Raw genomic sequence first — 8,029 nt, 5'->3', positions numbered from 1 at the left:
TTTCTTAGTTTACCTTCTATCTGATTATTCCTCACTATCTTTGAGTGATCCATTATCTACCTTCAACCCACTAAAGAGGAGCATTTCCTAATGATGATAAGGATCAGTCTTAGGCCCTCTTTTCATCTGTCTTTACTAGTCTCTGAATAGATGACTCCCAAATATATCTAGCATTCCATCCATCCTAATCTTTTTCATGTGCTTAGTTGCTTATCTCCAACTGCCTGATATAGACAACTCTACTTGGATATCCTATTGACATCTTAAACTTAATAATGTCAAAATGAAATTCATTAACCCCTTCCCCAACTCCATCTCTCTCCCAAACTTCTCTATTTTTACTGAGAGTACTACTGTCCTTTGAGTCATTCAAGTTCCATTCACCCTCAATGTTACTCTGGACTTTTCCATTTCTTACTCACCTCTATATAATCAGATGTTGTAATTCTACAGTGACAACATTTCTTAAATCTATGATTCTCTCCGGATCACTAATCAAGTTCAATCCTTTAATCCTCTTATTAGTCTCCCTGCCCCAGACCTCTATTTGTTTTCAAGCCATTTTCTACAAAGTTGGTACATATGGTTGAGTATTGCATAGGTCTGTGCAATTCCACAGGACCTGTGCACTAATGCACAGGTCTGACCATATTGTTGCTCTGCTCAAGCAACTCCCTATTACTTCTATGATAAGCAAAAAAGGAAACTATATGCCTGGCACTGTGTTAAGCCGTTTATAACTATTATTTCATTTGGTCCTCTCAGTAAGCCTGGGACAATTAATTATAAAATAAAGTTCACAATAAAATAACACAGGAAATATAATGACCCCAAATCCCCCTCTACATATATTGCACATTTATAAGATAAAACAGATGGTTGTTGTTGCGATGATAATGATGGTTAGAATGTGTGTGATCAGAGAAAGAAAATGGTTGTATGCTCACAGAGAACATGCAGGATCAGAGTAGGGGTACATGGCAAGAACCCATATGTAGTCAGGGTCCTTCATGGAAAGTACAAATGTAGAGGTTATATGTGGCCAGGGCACAATCTTCTAAATAGCAACTCACCCACTTAATTCTAAGGACAAGTTCCTATACTCTAGTGATATCCTTGCACAGCTTAGTTTTTGCTTGGTCACATGTCCCTTTTTTCTGTGGCCAGGTAGGTTTTCTCTCCTGAGTGCAATGGTTCTACCAGATGAATTGTTGTTGCTGCTGGATTTATCTGATCTTTGCCCACATTGTCTTTGCTGGGTTTTTCTATGGACTGAGCTGTTCTCTTTTATCATCTATAATCTACAACTCTTCAGAAGGTTCTACTAGCTCTCTGTTTCTAACTTCTGGTGTTTTTAGTCAGAAGATATGACTCTCCTCAACTTAATTAACAAATTCTGGCTGACATTTATTGTGTGGCTGTGGGCAGGTTTTTTTTTTTTTTAATTTATAAAATAAGGAAATTGGACTACATGGCCTTTGAAATCCCTTTTAGTTGTTCTGAGTTTAGACTTCTATGACTAGTGATTTCACTATGATCCAGAAAGCCTCTTCCTGACAAGGGCAGGCTAAGTTTTTAGTTGTGAACCACCCCATTTAGTCATGCAAGCAATAAAAGTCAACCAGAAGTTAAGTTTAAGGGTATACTTTTTTTACTTCCTATGTCTGGTGCTGATTTAAATTCTATGACTCCAAACAACTATCTGACTTGAAGTTAGAAAATACCTCAGAACTGCTGATGAACCTCCAATGGGCATATTATGCTTCAGAAAATGTAGTTGAGTATTCTCTCTTTCTCTCATCCCACACTCAGAAGAGAAGATGTATTCCAGGTATGTGGGAAAGCTATCATAGACAGAGTGCTATGTGTGAGAAACAGAGTAAAGGCCAATTGGCTCGACTGTGGAGTTTAGGAAGGAAGAAATATATAATGAAGCTGGAAAGATAGGTTGGGAGCATATTGAGAAGGGCTTTAAATACCAAACAGAGGAGTTGATACTCTATGCTAAAAGCAATAGGAACTTTCTGAGTAATGTGACAAAATCTATGCTTATGGAAAATTACTCTTGCAGCTATGAGTTACAACCTGAGAGGCAGGAAGAAAGGCAATGCCCTTGAAAGAAATAGAGAAGATAGTGAAAGAAATGATTTTTTGGGAAAGATAATTAATTCTATTCTGGATATGTTGAACTTGAGACTCCTCTGGGACATCCCACTTTAAATGTCCAATAGTTAGCAATACAGTAAACATTCAATCTTCATGTCTCTTCATATGTATATGTTATATTCCTTTGTAGATATCTTAAGGGCAAGGATTTTTTCATTTGTGTATTCATATCACAGTGTCTTTCACAATGTATTATATTTGATAGGGGATTAGTAAGTGCTTTTAAAAATTAAGTTGAATTAAATGTGTTTTTTGCAGTGCTTAAATCACAAAATACTTAAAAAAAAAAGACATTTAAGGAAGGGTGTGCTGCATTTCAGGGGATAGGATATAGAGTGAAAAGCTTGCATCCTCTATCAAGGGCATACTACATTCAATAAATGTATACCAAGAAAAGAGGATTCAGAAAAAAACCAAATGGGATTGGCAATAAGTCAAACCTTAGGTCATAATCAGAACCACAAGTGATCTCAGAAGATATCTAGTACAAGTGCCTCATCCTACAAAAAAGAAAATAGACTCAGGGAGGTTAAGTGACTAGCCCAATGTCACTTTGCTAAGAAAAGTCAGTGATGAGGTTTGAAGCTTGATCTTGAGGCTTCCTGGGCACTGTCATTTCATTGTAGTATATAGCTTTGCCTTCTTTTTTTAAATAAATATTCCATTCTATTGACCTTATAGACTAAATGATAATCTCATTCCACAAACATCATAAAATATGCACAACAAAAACCTTCTTCAGACTATAGATAATGTTTCCAGGGGTTGGAAAATATAGTCACCCAAAGTAGATCTAATCCTGGGGTTCATGACACCACAACAAAAAACCAGTAATAAATTTGTATCAATTATTTTTACCAACTTAAACAGCTGATACCCAGAAGATAATTAATAGAGGAAACTGAAATTGCAAATTCTGATAGGAGGGAGAGCAGAGGGATCCATTAATTTGAGTGTCATAATGAGGGGTATTTGGGCAGTCTTGGGAAGCATCTTGAAGACCCTGAGATGCTTTGTTGAGAGAAGAGGAGTAGGATAACAGGGATGGACTCGCTAATATGTCCAGGGCCAATCCTGCTCTGAATCCAACATATCATTAAGGGAGGATTGGGTAAATTACTCATTCTCTGTCTCTGTATCTTCAGCTTCCTCACTGGACAAAGGAATAAAAACAGAACTGTCCCTACCCCCTTGGATCTTGTGAGCATGACATGGAAAATATCTCCAAAGTCTTTTGATCTTTTTCCAAGAGATTTTTATATGAACAGCAGGTATATATCTATATTTATGGAGCACAAATTCACTCATTTCCACCTGATTGGGATTAGCAATTTCCTTTAGATTCCTTTGATCTCTTCAAGCTCATAGCATCTGAGTTCCCCAGTCAGTGTTCTGCCATACTCCTGTCCGTGCCTACCATTTTTCACTCATACTGTGATTTCCTCCCCATCTCTGGGTTTTATACAATAATGCCTTTCCAGGTGAATGAAACCCTGAAAGATAAAAGAAAAAAAAAGCAAGCAAGCAAGAGAGAAAGCATGGCTAATGACCATGGAGAGTTTAACCCATTTTTAGCGTCTCTTTTTCAGTAACTGATGAAGCTTATGGAGTAGATGAACCAGCTGGTATTAGTAAAAGTGTGAAGATCTGTGATGGGGGAGGGGGCAGGAGGGGCTGTGGGTGTATTTCAAAGTCTGTTGGATGCAAATGGTTTAATTTCCTTTGTTAATCTGCTCTCTATATCTGCAATGATTTAAGAGAGGTTTTTTTCCCCCTTCACCAACACAGTAAGTGAAGGATTCTGGTATCTTGGCCCACATTAGATTGTAGACACTATAAAATACTTTACAGTTAATTTGCATTTGAGAAACATGTATTAAGATATTTGCTTTGCCTTTTATTTATGGTTTTGGAGAGTGACTTTGGAGGTCTGAGGAGACAAGAGATTTGTCTAATATCCACAACCATCATGTGACAGAGACAGTTTTTGAACCCGTATCTCGTGGCATCAGAAGCTACCTTTTTATCTACTATGCGTTGATAAAGGGAATTCGTATAGCAGGAGTTTGTTGTTCATTCTCCATTGTCAAAGAAGCCCATGACATCAGTGAGGTGATGCCATGACATGCAAGTGAATTGGATTGAAATGAGGGAGGCTGTGCAAAGTCACTTGCTCCACTTTCCCCTTCAGAACCATTTAGACCCATAATATAATTGCGGATTATTAGATTTGTCTTTGGGTGTAGTGGAAGACCTTGGCCTTTTTAAACTAAGGTCTTTATAGGTCTAAATTTGATGAGGTAGCACCCAATCAGTGATCAAAGCTAGGTAAGAAATGAGGCAGAGAATGGCCTTTTTTAATCTAGTAAAAAAAAAACAATCTGGAAGAGGAAGACCTTTAGAGTTTTTGGTTAAAACAGAAACAATTGCTATTTATATTCACTCAGAGTCAATCATATATCCATTGAATCTCTAGAATAAAGATAGTCAATTTGACCAATCTTGGAAAAGTTTGAGAATCAAATGAAATAATATTCATAGAAGTTTTTTTTGATAACTGTTAAGTACTATACAAATGAAACAATAATGAACATTTATTATACTTTATTATTATTTATGTGTGTAGTAAGAACAGGAATAGGTACAATTTTGATTAGAAAGGAAAACTACACTATTGGATAAATCAGCAACAGAGAGAACTCTAAGAAACAATATGAAATGATAAGTATAATATAGTTAAAAACTTGTGTTTCATGATGTCTCAGGGGAATTGACCAAAGGCATCACAAAGGAAGTAGCATGCATTTTAAAGCAGAATTCAACAAACAATAAGAGGGAAAGAAAAGCATTCCAAGCACAAATAAGAGAGAGTATATGGAGGTGAGCAAGGGCAACAGGACCTTAGAGGGCAGAGGTTAGTCCATTTTGTCTGGAGTATAGAATGCATGAAGAGAAGTAATGTATGAGAAAATTGAAAAGGAAGGATGGTGTCTATACAATTCATTCTGATTTTGGACAGCTTCAAGTGTTTTGTTTATTTTAAACTTAACCTTCTTGCTGTGACCCATTATTCCTAGTTAAATCTTCTTGGTCCAAGCAGAGTAAATTCAATACCTCTTCAATGCTAATCCTTCAAATATCTGAAGGCTGTTGTCATACCTCCTTCAAAGCTCTCTTCTGAGAGTCAACATCCACAGTGTCTTGGAGAGATCCTCTATGATGTTTTCTCCTAGTTAGCAACTTGAAGCCAAGAACAGTATAATTTTTATCATATATACAGTGCCTAGCACAGTGCCTTACATATGCTTAATACATAATAAAAATAATAAAGATTAAATGCTTAATAAGTGAATTGAATTGAAAATGGCATATTTCTCATTCCCCTTATCATCCTAATCCACTTTCTTCCAATTTATCTAATCTTTCCTAGAATGTGATATCCAGACCCAAATATAAGGTTAACAATATTCCAAATCTGTGGGATCAGGACAAAGTATGATGAAGCTGATGCTTCCTTCATTCTGTGGTCTATATATAGCTTTTCTCTGAGTTGCCATGCCATGTTGTTGATTTATTGAACATATATATATTCCCAATGTCTTTTTTATAGGAATTGGGATCAAGCCTCAAGTCCTTCATCCTGTATTTGTGAAGTTGATTTTTTAGTTTTATTTATTTATTTGATGAGACAATTGGGATTCAATGACTTGCCCAGGGTTATACAGATAGTAAGTGTTAAGTGCCTAAGGCCAGATTTGAAGTCAGGATTGGTACTCTATTCACTGTACTATCTAGCTGCCCCATGTTTTTTTAAAGCTAAAATATAGCATTTAAAATTTATTCTAATTAATTTAATCTTACTTAATTCAATTAGCAATTCTTGACTAATTAAATCCTGATTCTGATCTTTTCTGTGTGTGTCATAGGTATTCCTGACTGCAAACATCACCTCAAACATCTAGTGGTTCAATGGCACAATGGATAGAGACAGGATAGATCTGAGTTCATAACCTCTCTCAAGCATTTACTAATTGTGTGATTCTGGACAATTATTTGATCCTTGTCAACCTCAATTTTCTCGTCTCTTAAATGGGAAAAATGGTATCTATTTCCTGGAGGTATTGTGAGGATCTTATCTGTATGTGTGCAATAATATACATCTATGCACATATGTAGTATATATGTAAGTATGTATCTATCTAGTGATTTGTCAACCTTAAAGCACTATATACATATTTACTATTAACATTATCACTTTGCCCCAAGGTGCTTGGCAATGGAGAACCCAGGACTAGAACTCCCCTAGTCCAGAATGTATATCACTAGCTAGATATTCTCTTTGCCTTCTGATACCAGCTTCTAAATGAAGTAATTGGTATGTTCTCTGAGATGCCATCTGTTTATAGATATAGGTTCTAGATCTAAAGCTACAGGAACATCGTCACATACTCCTTAAATTTAACTATAGCATTCCTGAATTTTGGTTCATGCAAAAAACATACACATTATACATGTGCTAACTGGCTTCACTGGGAATCAAAGTGAACTTTGGTTCCTGAAAGGCAAAGCAGCTAATGGAAAAGTTAGTATTAATAAAACTAACCCTGTCTTAAACAGTGGACTAGATGTAAGCAGCTTGATGATTAGTGCTAGGTTAGTGGTAGTGTTTTATACACAGGAAGGCAACAGGAGGTAAAGTCTTCTTCAAATGCACCAGCTTAAGAAAAGCAGGCTCCAGTGTGCTTTTGAATGTACCAATCATGGGTAAGTTAGATAAAGATATATATATATATATATATATATATATATATATATATATATATATATATATATATATATATATATATATATATATACGGGGGTCAGTACTCATGCATTGTGCATTTGTCTAGAGACATCTAGGGCCATGGGTTTTATTGCTGTCTTATTCTTTTTAGATAATGTCTTTCATGAAATAGTGGTTCTTTCTTTTGCTATTTTTCTTTGTACATTTAGTATTTCTATGCCACTGTCTATGGTCCCAGGCTTATCAGATCTTTGGGGTTAATTTTCTTCCTTCTCTTTTAGTTAGTCAAGCCTTCTTGATTAGATTCACATGACATCTAGTCAAATATGTTTTTATCAGCTCTTGTTAAGTACATTCTACCTTTGATCAGGGATCCATTATTCTATTGTAAGCAAACACCCAGAAATCTATATTTTGTTCTCTAACACTGTCTTCTTAGCCCGCTATTAATTTTTCAAATCTAGGTTTTTCTATTGCATCACCTTCAAATAGCTCTAATGATGAAAACTCTTATGTTCCCAAGATCACCAAATTATTTCCTTTGTCTGTAGATTATCATCTCTTCAACCCATTCTCCACACTGCTGCACACACAGAATAAACTTCCTAAAATGCCACCATATACACATAATCTTTTCTTCTAAAAATTCTCCAATTAAATCTCATTTTCTATAGGATAGAGCCCAAGTGGCTTAATAATGAATGTAAATCATACAACTTTCTAACTTTCTCTCTCACTCCTCCTCTATACAAACTTCTCTGGAAATGCATGACTTTTTTTGCCCCAACCTTTGTTTACACTTGTTTTCTTATCTATGATGTTTTTCCTACTTTCCTACTTTTCTAAGTTTTATCTTTCAATACCCAGGTGAAATCTCCCAGATTTGAATGAAAAACATTCAAATAATGCTTCTAGAACTTTCAAGTTGTTTGAATGTTTTGTGTGTATATATGTGTGTGTGTGTGTGTGTGTGTGTGTGTGTGTGTGTGTGTGTATGTGTGTGTGTGTGTGTGTATAACTCTTCACAACCCCAATTAGGGTTTTCTTAGCAAAGATTTTGGAATTATTTGCCAATTT

At 35.6% G+C, this 8,029-nt stretch overlaps 1 long non-coding RNA gene across 1 annotated transcript in view; it reads left to right on the top strand.

Annotated features, from left to right (window-relative positions):
• Nucleotides 1-8,029, top strand: part of LOC141554378 (uncharacterized) — a 155,243-nt gene that overhangs the window by 67,411 nt on the left and 79,803 nt on the right. The window lies entirely within an intron of this gene.

Source organism: Sminthopsis crassicaudata, chromosome 1 (genome assembly GCF_048593235.1).
Source record: "Sminthopsis crassicaudata isolate SCR6 chromosome 1, ASM4859323v1, whole genome shotgun sequence".
NCBI classification, from domain to species: Eukaryota; Metazoa; Chordata; class Mammalia; order Dasyuromorphia; family Dasyuridae; genus Sminthopsis; species Sminthopsis crassicaudata.
This window is presented reverse-complemented; position numbering and strand designations above follow the sequence as displayed.